Raw genomic sequence first — 13,528 nt, forward strand, 5'->3', positions numbered from 1 at the left:
TGATGGAAGAACACAGGATTGATTCGATGACTGCCGTGTAGAACTGTCGTAGCACCTCCTGTGGCAGGCCATGCTTCCTCAGCAGCCTCAGGAAGTACATCCTCTGCCGGGCCCTTTTCAGGATGGAGATGGTGTTGACTTCCCACTTCATGTCCTGGGAGACTGTGATTCCCAGGAACTTGAAGGTCTCGATGGTTGACACGGGGCAGTTGGATAGTGTGAGGGGCAACTGTGGAGAAGAATGTTTCCTGAAGTCCACGATCATCTCTACAGTCTTGAGCGTGTTCAGCCCGAGGTTGTGTCGGCTGCACCAGAGCTCCAGCTGCTCCACTTGTTGGCGGTACGCAGACTCGTCGCCGTCTTTGATGAGACCGATGACCGTGGTGTCGTCTGCGAACTTTATGAGTTTGACAGCTGGATCTGTTGAGGTGCAATCGTTTGTGTAGAGAGAGAAGAGCAGTGGAGAGAGGACACATCCCTGTGGGGCTCCAGTGCTGGTGGTGCGTATTGATGATGTTGTTGCTCCCAGTCTCACCTGTTGTGTCCGTCCCGTCAGGAAGCTGAGGATCCACTGGCAGATCGTAGGGGACACACCGAGGTGGAGATGTTTGGGGGTGAGGAGTTCCGGGATGATGGTGTTGAACGCAGAGCTGAAATCCACAAACAGAATCCTTGCATAGGTCCCTGTGCTGTCGAGGTGCTCGAGGATGTAGTGCAGACCTATGTTGACTGCGTCTTCCACAGACCTGTTTGCCCGGTAGGCAAACTGGAGAGGGTCCAGCAGGGGTCCGGTGACGTTCTTTAGGTGGTTCAGCACAAGGCGTTCAAAGGACTTCATGACCACAGACGTCAGGGCGACAGGCCTATAGTCGTTCAGTTCCGATGTTGCCGATTTCTTGGAAACTGGGATGATGGTAGACTGTTTGAAGCAGGATGGGACCTCACACAGCTCCAGAGATCTGTTGAAGATTTGTGTGAAGACCGGAGCCAGCTGGTCAGCGCAGACTTTCAGGCAGGAGGGGGACACTTTGTCGGGCCCCGCAGCTTTCTTGATCTTCTGCTGCTTGAAGAGCCGTCTCACATCCTGTTCGTGGATCTGTAGTGGAGAAAAAGAGGGTGGGGGGGTAGGTAGAGTGGTTTCTGGTAGAGGTGGGTGTGTGTGGGAAATGGGGGTGCCCTTTTCAAATCGGCAGAAAAACATGTTTAGTTCATTAGCAAGACCCTTATTGTTCACTGTTTGGGGGGATGGCATTCTATAGTTAGTGATTGCTTTCAGGCCATTCCATACAGATGCAGAGTCGTTAGCAGAGAACTGGTTTTTCAGCCTGTCTGCATAGCTTCTCTTAGCGATGTTAATTTCCTTTGTCAATTGGTTTCGGGCGTGTTTGTACAGTGCCCGATCTCCACTTCTAAATGCGGCCTCTTTCTCTTTCCTGAGTTGCCTGAGTTTGGGAGTAAACCATGGCTTGTTATTGTTGAAGGAGCGGAAGGACTTCGTTGGTACACACATGTCCTCACAGAAACTGATGTATGATGTTACAGTGTCTATGATAATAATAATAATAATACAAAATTGTCACTTTGGCCACGGTCACACTGAAAAATCTGTCAAGTTAGCTGGTGAAGGTGGATTTTCGAGCCTCAAATATGACACCTACTTTCAGGGTTCTTGCTATGGGGAGGGTCTGTATCTTGGGTTATATAGGGACGCAAGAGGGGAAAGGAAGCAAAAAGTGGGCAGAGAGGAAGCACATGTCTCTTATCTCTTCTTGTCATTCATGAGCACAAATGGCTGTGAAACAGATGCTTCGTCCATTTCACCACAAAGTCTTGTTATTATTCATATGTCAAAGTAATAAACACATGCAAGTCTCTGCTCTGGCATCACTCGCACCACAGTACAATTACGTATTTTGGTCAGATCGTAGGCTACATGAAATTATTTGATGGTGATAAGTTTTATGATAAGTTCATATTTTCCATTCTGTTCTCATAATGTTATGATTGATTACATTACGGGTGGCACAGTGATCTAGTGGTTAGCGCGTCAACCTCACAGTGCAGAGGGGCAGGGCTCTGGCCTTCCTGCGTGGAGTTTGCATGTTCTCCCTGTGCCTGCCTGCATGGGTTTTCTCTGGGTACTCCGGTTTCCTCCCACATTACAAAAACATGCATTAAACACTCTAAATTGTCCCTAGGCGGATGGTTGTTTGTCTCTGTGTGCCCTGCGATTGGCTGGCAACCGGTTCAGTGTGTCCCCTGCCTACTGCCTGAGGACAGGTGGGATAGGCTCCAGCACGCCCGTGACCCTTGTGAGGATAAACAGATTAGAAAATGGATGGATGGATTACATCTCTACAAATCTGCCTAGCCATTACCACATCATCAGGGCTCTTGCTGTTTAACCTTGGACAAATGTTACGTTTCACATTCTGTCTCTCTGTCTATGATAATAATAATAATAATACATTTTATTTATAAGCGCCTTTCAAGACACCCAAGGACACTTTACAATAACAAAAAACACAAAACGATGTGCTTTATCATGAAATATTTCAGCCTCATTTGGACTGTATGTATGAGGAGTGCCATTCCTTATGTGGTTAAATGATGCTTGTTGGGCACTGGATTTAAAATTTTAAAAAAGGGCTTGCTAAAAAAAAAAAAAAAAAAAAAGTGTTTCTGTAACACCCAAATATTACACTATGAACTAGGCTTTCGTCACTGTTCTTTCATCTTACTAAGTACCTGTTCCTGTGGGTCCTATCACTTTCATTTGCTGCACGCCAGGCTGCCCCACCCGCCTCACATTGATTGCCTGTCCGTATCTCCACATTCGAGACCAAGCAGCTAATCAAAACATAAATAGTCCAGTGGGGGTACCTATCACGTTGACTATCAGGAGGTGCTATTATGGCTCATTAAATTGGAGTGTGCTCAAAATGAGGGCCATTAACATGGGTGGGCATTCATGAACCACCTCTCTTTAGTTGCGACATTCATACTGTAACTTCCACTGTAAATGTTTGTGCAACAAGTGGGGCACAGGTAAAGAACTAATCATCATTGGACAGCTGAAATACCAAAGAGCAAATTAAACTGAAGCACTTCTCAAATATCCTGCAAATCCCCCCCGAGGGCTGCGAACAGTAAAAAGTTTGACTTTTGAGCAATCTGACTCAACACTTAGCAAGTGATTTGAGAGAAAGATGCTTTTGGCAACATTTCTACCAAGCATGCAGTATTCCATTTGTGTTATGCTTTCTGTAGGCAGTGACTAGGAGGATTATACCGGAATAAAGGCAGTTGGTAAAACAGTGTGCCCTGAGACTTGAGGAAAAATGAAGAAAGACATATACAGAATATATATATATATTTTTTAACTTGGGCCTTTTTAAAGGGGAACATGGTTCGTTAACTCCTTCAGAGAGCAGTTTAGGGCCAGTGTAAAACTCGTTCAGGGCTTTAACAGGAGTTAGAGTGAATGCAAATTTTAGACAACAAAACCAGTGCAAATATAACACAGTCGTTCAGAAAAAGTCAAATATGATTGTACTAGTGCAGTGGTTCTTAACCTGGGTTCGATCGAACCCCAGGGGTTCGGTGAATCGGTCTCAGGGGTTCGACGGAGCCTCTGCCATGGAGGGTAAGAAACACCCAACTCAACACACCCACTTGGCCAGCACTGGCTGCAGATGATCACATGACATTGCTTGTCCAATCAGTGCTGTGGGAAATTTAGTTCTTATTTTATTTATTAACTTTTTTCTGTTATTAATAAATGTGTTTTTTTAATGTCTTGAATTTGTGAATAAATACATATATATATATATATATATACAGGTATATATATACTGTATATATATATTTGGTACCTCTAAGAAGGTTAAGAACCACTGTACGAGTGTGATGATCTGAGTTTTGAGGACTTGAATGTTCCAAACAGGTGAGACTCGACCAAAATTAAGTTGTGCCCGTTTTCATGATGAGCGTAAGGGCGACTGTCTTCCAAAATAGGGACCACGTTATTATTCTGTTGCATGCTAATATGCTAGTGGTTCAAGTGAAGTTGCACAAAGGCTGCTAAAAAAAAATAACAATGATTTGATGCCTAATGTTTGTGAGACAAGAAATGCTAAGTTCAAGTTAAAATTCCAATTTTTTTTTTGTATTAAATTGCCCCACGGAAAATGTTTAGACACAATAAAATACAGTTTACAATGATGCACAAAGTGAATTTAAGGAATAAAAACAGTCAATTATATAAAAAGGAAACTCATAGGTTTTTCGTTATTTAGTGAAATGCATGAAGAAATAAATATAGTTTATCCAAATACGTCATTTTTCTACACAATTTCCAGTTGGACACTCAAATGCTGAAATTCGACACCTGCAGCCCTACGTGCAACCTTGCTGTTTGATTGTCACAGATTAACCTGCAAAAAATTAATTGCTCATTGCTCAAAATGTTACACTTGTTCCTCAAATTAAGTTATCGAGATGCTAAATTGCTCATCAAAGAAAAAAAAAAGTGATCTCAAGCCTTATATGGTGATTGATGGAACCATGAGTTATGCTCTTGAGCCCAAAAACTCCTGAGGCAGACTCTTCAGCCATCATTTTGTGAATTCAAGTGTATTTGCATTCAACGATCCAAACCACACCAGCGAATAAACTTGTGAATGTCTTTCAAAAAGCCAAAATGAAGATTTTGAAGCGGCCTAGTCAAAGTTCATGCTCGAATATTCTACAGTGTTGCTGAATAACAGAAATTCTGCAAGGGTGGGCCAAAATATCTCCAAAGATGTGAGGGTGCACACTCAGTTGTTCTACGTGGTTTCAAGCATACATTGATACAAATACACTTATCACTGATGAAATGCTGTGGGCATTCAAGAAGTCCAAATATGGGCGTAGTTTACGAGACGCTTAAATGAAGCTGTTCCGCATGTGTTTCGGGGGTCAGGTGGTTTTATTAAATGACACGTTTTCCATTATTTATGAGCGGACAATGTGGGACTATATTTGTACAGATTTTACTTTGTATTGAGACTTGATTAGTTATGCTTAAAATGACCAGTCTGCTCAAATAAAAGTAACAAACTAGGGTTGATTTTATTTGTGTCAGAAATTTCTATTCGATGCCACGTTCTATTTTGATACTAAGGTGGTTTGAATTTTTTTTGTAACATATCAAGTAACTTTTTATGAACTCTATAGATATAAATATCCCAATGAAGTTTCCTGTTTCTAGCAAATAGAATCAGAATCAGAATCAGAATCAGAATCAGAATCATCTTTATTGGCCAAGTATGTAGAACACACAAGGAATTTGTCTCCGGTATAACACGCTGCATTAGTATCATCGTAAACAACAAATCATTGAACCATTTTAGAGTAACCAGTAGCAGTATTTGTAGTACAAGAAGAGTGACTACGTCAGTGACTGTTTAAGGAGTTAATGGCTAGAGGGAAGAAGCTGTTTAAGTGTCTACTGGATTTGGTGCGCATGGATCTGAAGCGTCTGCCTGAGGGGAGTAGCTGGAAAAGGTGGTGGGCAGGGTGCGGGGGATCCAAGAGGATTTTCCGTGCCCTTGTCTTGATTCTTGCAGTGTGCAAGTCCTCAAGAGTGGGTAGGGCGGTGCCAACGATTTTTTCCACCGTCCTAACTGTCCGTTGAAGTCGGATTTTGTCCTTTTTTGTGGCGGCCCCAAACCAAACCGTGATGGAAGAACACAGGATTGATTCGATGACTGCCGTGTAGAACTGTCGTAGCACCTCCTGTGGCAGGCCATGCTTCCTCAGCAGCCTCAGGAAGTACATCCTCTGCCGGGCCCTTTTCAGGATGGAGATGGTGTTGACTTCCCACTTCATGTCCTGGGAGACTGTGATTCCCAGGAACTTGAAGGTCTCGATGGTTGACACGGGGCAGTTGGATAGTGTGAGGGGCAACTGTGGAGAAGAATGTTTCCTGAAGTCCACGATCATCTCTACAGTCTTGAGCGTGTTCAGCCCGAGGTTGTGTCGGCTGCACCAGAGCTCCAGCTGCTCCACTTGTTGGCGGTACGCAGACTCGTCGCCGTCTTTGATGAGACCGATGACCGTGGTGTCGTCTGCGAACTTTATGAGTTTGACAGCTGGATCTGTTGAGGTGCAATCGTTTGTGTAGAGAGAGAAGAGCAGTGGAGAGAGGACACATCCCTGTGGGGCTCCAGTGCTGGTGGTGCGTATTGATGATGTTGTTGCTCCCAGTCTCACCTGTTGTGTCCGTCCCGTCAGGAAGCTGAGGATCCACTGGCAGATCGTAGGGGACACACCGAGGTGGAGATGTTTGGGGGTGAGGAGTTCCGGGATGATGGTGTTGAACGCAGAGCTGAAATCCACAAACAGAATCCTTGCATAGGTCCCTGTGCTGTCGAGGTGCTCGAGGATGTAGTGCAGACCTATGTTGACTGCGTCTTCCACAGACCTGTTTGCCCGGTAGGCAAACTGGAGAGGGTCCAGCAGGGGTCCGGTGACGTTCTTTAGGTGGTTCAGCACAAGGCGTTCAAAGGACTTCATGACCACAGACGTCAGGGCGACAGGCCTATAGTCGTTCAGTTCCGATGTTGCCGATTTCTTGGAAACTGGGATGATGGTAGACTGTTTGAAGCAGGATGGGACCTCACACAGCTCCAGAGATCTGTTGAAGATTTGTGTGAAGACCGGAGCCAGCTGGTCAGCGCAGACTTTCAGGCAGGAGGGGGACACTTTGTCGGGCCCCGCAGCTTTCTTGATCTTCTGCTGCTTGAAGAGCCGTCTCACATCCTGTTCGTGGATCTGTAGTGGAGAAAAAGAGGGTGGGGGGGTAGGTAGAGTGGTTTCTGGTAGAGGTGGGTGTGTGTGGGAAATGGGGGTGCCCTTTTCAAATCGGCAGAAAAACATGTTTAGTTCATTAGCAAGACCCTTATTGTTCACTGTTTGGGGGGATGGCATTCTATAGTTAGTGATTGCTTTCAGGCCATTCCATACAGATGCAGAGTCGTTAGCAGAGAACTGGTTTTTCAGCCTGTCTGCATAGCTTCTCTTAGCGATGTTAATTTCCTTTGTCAATTGGTTTCGGGCGTGTTTGTACAGTGCCCGATCTCCACTTCTAAATGCGGCCTCTTTCTCTTTCCTGAGTTGCCTGAGTTTGGGAGTAAACCATGGCTTGTTATTGTTGAAGGAGCGGAAGGACTTCGTTGGTACACACATGTCCTCACAGAAACTGATGTATGATGTTACAGTGTCTATGATAATAATAATAATAATACAAAATTGTCACTTTGGCCACGGTCACACTGAAAAATCTGTCAAGTTAGCTGGTGAAGGTGGATTTTCGAGCCTCAAATATGACACCTACTTTCAGGGTTCTTGCTATGGGGAGGGTCTGTATCTTGGGTTATATAGGGACGCAAGAGGGGAAAGGAAGCAAAAAGTGGGCAGAGAGGAAGCACATGTCTCTTATCTCTTCTTGTCATTCATGAGCACAAATGGCTGTGAAACAGATGCTTCGTCCATTTCACCACAAAGTCTTGTTATTATTCATATGTCAAAGTAATAAACACATGCAAGTCTCTGCTCTGGCATCACTCGCACCACAGTACAATTACGTATTTTGGTCAGATCGTAGGCTACATGAAATTATTTGATGGTGATAAGTTTTATGATAAGTTCATATTTTCCATTCTGTTCTCATAATGTTATGATTGATTACATTACGGGTGGCACAGTGATCTAGTGGTTAGCGCGTCAACCTCACAGTGCAGAGGGGCAGGGCTCTGGCCTTCCTGCGTGGAGTTTGCATGTTCTCCCTGTGCCTGCCTGCATGGGTTTTCTCTGGGTACTCCGGTTTCCTCCCACATTACAAAAACATGCATTAAACACTCTAAATTGTCCCTAGGCGGATGGTTGTTTGTCTCTGTGTGCCCTGCGATTGGCTGGCAACCGGTTCAGTGTGTCCCCTGCCTACTGCCTGAGGACAGGTGGGATAGGCTCCAGCACGCCCGTGACCCTTGTGAGGATAAACAGATTAGAAAATGGATGGATGGATTACATCTCTACAAATCTGCCTAGCCATTACCACATCATCAGGGCTCTTGCTGTTTAACCTTGGACAAATGTTACGTTTCACATTCTGTCTCTCTGTCTATGATAATAATAATAATAATACATTTTATTTATAAGCGCCTTTCAAGACACCCAAGGACACTTTACAATAACAAAAAACACAAAACGATGTGCTTTATCATGAAATATTTCAGCCTCATTTGGACTGTATGTATGAGGAGTGCCATTCCTTATGTGGTTAAATGATGCTTGTTGGGCACTGGATTTAAAATTTTAAAAAAGGGCTTGCTAAAAAAAAAAAAAAAAAAAAAGTGTTTCTGTAACACCCAAATATTACACTATGAACTAGGCTTTCGTCACTGTTCTTTCATCTTACTAAGTACCTGTTCCTGTGGGTCCTATCACTTTCATTTGCTGCACGCCAGGCTGCCCCACCCGCCTCACATTGATTGCCTGTCCGTATCTCCACATTCGAGACCAAGCAGCTAATCAAAACATAAATAGTCCAGTGGGGGTACCTATCACGTTGACTATCAGGAGGTGCTATTATGGCTCATTAAATTGGAGTGTGCTCAAAATGAGGGCCATTAACATGGGTGGGCATTCATGAACCACCTCTCTTTAGTTGCGACATTCATACTGTAACTTCCACTGTAAATGTTTGTGCAACAAGTGGGGCACAGGTAAAGAACTAATCATCATTGGACAGCTGAAATACCAAAGAGCAAATTAAACTGAAGCACTTCTCAAATATCCTGCAAATCCCCCCCGAGGGCTGCGAACAGTAAAAAGTTTGACTTTTGAGCAATCTGACTCAACACTTAGCAAGTGATTTGAGAGAAAGATGCTTTTGGCAACATTTCTACCAAGCATGCAGTATTCCATTTGTGTTATGCTTTCTGTAGGCAGTGACTAGGAGGATTATACCGGAATAAAGGCAGTTGGTAAAACAGTGTGCCCTGAGACTTGAGGAAAAATGAAGAAAGACATATACAGAATATATATATATATTTTTTAACTTGGGCCTTTTTAAAGGGGAACATGGTTCGTTAACTCCTTCAGAGAGCAGTTTAGGGCCAGTGTAAAACTCGTTCAGGGCTTTAACAGGAGTTAGAGTGAATGCAAATTTTAGACAACAAAACCAGTGCAAATATAACACAGTCGTTCAGAAAAAGTCAAATATGATTGTACTAGTGCAGTGGTTCTTAACCTGGGTTCGATCGAACCCCAGGGGTTCGGTGAATCGGTCTCAGGGGTTCGACGGAGCCTCTGCCATGGAGGGTAAGAAACACCCAACTCAACACACCCACTTGGCCAGCACTGGCTGCAGATGATCACATGACATTGCTTGTCCAATCAGTGCTGTGGGAAATTTAGTTCTTATTTTATTTATTAACTTTTTTCTGTTATTAATAAATGTGTTTTTTTAATGTCTTGAATTTGTGAATAAATACATATATATATATATATATATACAGGTATATATATACTGTATATATATATTTGGTACCTCTAAGAAGGTTAAGAACCACTGTACGAGTGTGATGATCTGAGTTTTGAGGACTTGAATGTTCCAAACAGGTGAGACTCGACCAAAATTAAGTTGTGCCCGTTTTCATGATGAGCGTAAGGGCGACTGTCTTCCAAAATAGGGACCACGTTATTATTCTGTTGCATGCTAATATGCTAGTGGTTCAAGTGAAGTTGCACAAAGGCTGCTAAAAAAAAATAACAATGATTTGATGCCTAATGTTTGTGAGACAAGAAATGCTAAGTTCAAGTTAAAATTCCAATTTTTTTTTTGTATTAAATTGCCCCACGGAAAATGTTTAGACACAATAAAATACAGTTTACAATGATGCACAAAGTGAATTTAAGGAATAAAAACAGTCAATTATATAAAAAGGAAACTCATAGGTTTTTCGTTATTTAGTGAAATGCATGAAGAAATAAATATAGTTTATCCAAATACGTCATTTTTCTACACAATTTCCAGTTGGACACTCAAATGCTGAAATTCGACACCTGCAGCCCTACGTGCAACCTTGCTGTTTGATTGTCACAGATTAACCTGCAAAAAATTAATTGCTCATTGCTCAAAATGTTACACTTGTTCCTCAAATTAAGTTATCGAGATGCTAAATTGCTCATCAAAGAAAAAAAAAAGTGATCTCAAGCCTTATATGGTGATTGATGGAACCATGAGTTATGCTCTTGAGCCCAAAAACTCCTGAGGCAGACTCTTCAGCCATCATTTTGTGAATTCAAGTGTATTTGCATTCAACGATCCAAACCACACCAGCGAATAAACTTGTGAATGTCTTTCAAAAAGCCAAAATGAAGATTTTGAAGCGGCCTAGTCAAAGTTCATGCTCGAATATTCTACAGTGTTGCTGAATAACAGAAATTCTGCAAGGGTGGGCCAAAATATCTCCAAAGATGTGAGGGTGCACACTCAGTTGTTCTACGTGGTTTCAAGCATACATTGATACAAATACACTTATCACTGATGAAATGCTGTGGGCATTCAAGAAGTCCAAATATGGGCGTAGTTTACGAGACGCTTAAATGAAGCTGTTCCGCATGTGTTTCGGGGGTCAGGTGGTTTTATTAAATGACACGTTTTCCATTATTTATGAGCGGACAATGTGGGACTATATTTGTACAGATTTTACTTTGTATTGAGACTTGATTAGTTATGCTTAAAATGACCAGTCTGCTCAAATAAAAGTAACAAACTAGGGTTGATTTTATTTGTGTCAGAAATTTCTATTCGATGCCACGTTCTATTTTGATACTAAGGTGGTTTGAATTTTTTTTGTAACATATCAAGTAACTTTTTATGAACTCTATAGATATAAATATCCCAATGAAGTTTCCTGTTTCTAGCAAATAGAATCAGAATCAGAATCAGAATCAGAATCAGAATCATCTTTATTGGCCAAGTATGTAGAACACACAAGGAATTTGTCTCCGGTATAACACGCTGCATTAGTATCATCGTAAACAACAAATCATTGAACCATTTTAGAGTAACCAGTAGCAGTATTTGTAGTACAAGAAGAGTGACTACGTCAGTGACTGTTTAAGGAGTTAATGGCTAGAGGGAAGAAGCTGTTTAAGTGTCTACTGGATTTGGTGCGCATGGATCTGAAGCGTCTGCCTGAGGGGAGTAGCTGGAAAAGGTGGTGGGCAGGGTGCGGGGGATCCAAGAGGATTTTCCGTGCCCTTGTCTTGATTCTTGCAGTGTGCAAGTCCTCAAGAGTGGGTAGGGCGGTGCCAACGATTTTTTCCACCGTCCTAACTGTCCGTTGAAGTCGGATTTTGTCCTTTTTTGTGGCGGCCCCAAACCAAACCGTGATGGAAGAACACAGGATTGATTCGATGACTGCCGTGTAGAACTGTCGTAGCACCTCCTGTGGCAGGCCATGCTTCCTCAGCAGCCTCAGGAAGTACATCCTCTGCCGGGCCCTTTTCAGGATGGAGATGGTGTTGACTTCCCACTTCATGTCCTGGGAGACTGTGATTCCCAGGAACTTGAAGGTCTCGATGGTTGACACGGGGCAGTTGGATAGTGTGAGGGGCAACTGTGGAGAAGAATGTTTCCTGAAGTCCACGATCATCTCTACAGTCTTGAGCGTGTTCAGCCCGAGGTTGTGTCGGCTGCACCAGAGCTCCAGCTGCTCCACTTGTTGGCGGTACGCAGACTCGTCGCCGTCTTTGATGAGACCGATGACCGTGGTGTCGTCTGCGAACTTTATGAGTTTGACAGCTGGATCTGTTGAGGTGCAATCGTTTGTGTAGAGAGAGAAGAGCAGTGGAGAGAGGACACATCCCTGTGGGGCTCCAGTGCTGGTGGTGCGTATTGATGATGTTGTTGCTCCCAGTCTCACCTGTTGTGTCCGTCCCGTCAGGAAGCTGAGGATCCACTGGCAGATCGTAGGGGACACACCGAGGTGGAGATGTTTGGGGGTGAGGAGTTCCGGGATGATGGTGTTGAACGCAGAGCTGAAATCCACAAACAGAATCCTTGCATAGGTCCCTGTGCTGTCGAGGTGCTCGAGGATGTAGTGCAGACCTATGTTGACTGCGTCTTCCACAGACCTGTTTGCCCGGTAGGCAAACTGGAGAGGGTCCAGCAGGGGTCCGGTGACGTTCTTTAGGTGGTTCAGCACAAGGCGTTCAAAGGACTTCATGACCACAGACGTCAGGGCGACAGGCCTATAGTCGTTCAGTTCCGATGTTGCCGATTTCTTGGAAACTGGGATGATGGTAGACTGTTTGAAGCAGGATGGGACCTCACACAGCTCCAGAGATCTGTTGAAGATTTGTGTGAAGACCGGAGCCAGCTGGTCAGCGCAGACTTTCAGGCAGGAGGGGGACACTTTGTCGGGCCCCGCAGCTTTCTTGATCTTCTGCTGCTTGAAGAGCCGTCTCACATCCTGTTCGTGGATCTGTAGTGGAGAAAAAGAGGGTGGGGGGGTAGGTAGAGTGGTTTCTGGTAGAGGTGGGTGTGTGTGGGAAATGGGGGTGCCCTTTTCAAATCGGCAGAAAAACATGTTTAGTTCATTAGCAAGACCCTTATTGTTCACTGTTTGGGGGGATGGCATTCTATAGTTAGTGATTGCTTTCAGGCCATTCCATACAGATGCAGAGTCGTTAGCAGAGAACTGGTTTTTCAGCCTGTCTGCATAGCTTCTCTTAGCGATGTTAATTTCCTTTGTCAATTGGTTTCGGGCGTGTTTGTACAGTGCCCGATCTCCACTTCTAAATGCGGCCTCTTTCTCTTTCCTGAGTTGCCTGAGTTTGGGAGTAAACCATGGCTTGTTATTGTTGAAGGAGCGGAAGGACTTCGTTGGTACACACATGTCCTCACAGAAACTGATGTATGATGTTACAGTGTCTGTGTATTCATCCAGTGTGCCCGTTGAAGTTTCAAAGACGCCCCAATCAGTGCAGTCTAAGCATTCTTGTAGAGCTAGCTTTGCTTCATCTGTCCATTTTTTCACAGTCTTAACAACCGGTTTAGCACATTTGAGTTTCTGTCTGTATGTAGGTATTAAGTGGATTAAATTGTGGTCAGAAAGACCCAATGCTGCACGGGCGACCGATCGGTATGGATTTTTGATTGTTGTATAGCAGTGGTCTAGAATGTTGCCTTCTCTGGTGAAACAGTCGATGTGCTGCTTATATCTGGGAAGTTCACGGTTAAGATGTGCTCTATTAAAATCGCCCAAAATTATCAGGGGTGACTCTGGGTATTTTAGTTCGAGTTTGTTTACTTGTTCGGCTAGCGTTTGTATCGCCGTGTTAGCGTTAGCGTTAACTTTGAATTTTATGGCTGCAACAGGGCTGGGACAGGTGGCAATAAAGACTGAGAGAGTTGAGGAATGCTCACCAAACACCTGTTTGGAACATCCCAAAGGTGAGCAGGATAACT

Source organism: Hippocampus guttulatus, chromosome 6 (genome assembly GCF_054856545.1).
Source record: "Hippocampus guttulatus isolate MCC_2025c chromosome 6, RoL_Hgut_1.0, whole genome shotgun sequence".
NCBI classification, from domain to species: Eukaryota; Metazoa; Chordata; class Actinopteri; order Syngnathiformes; family Syngnathidae; genus Hippocampus; species Hippocampus guttulatus.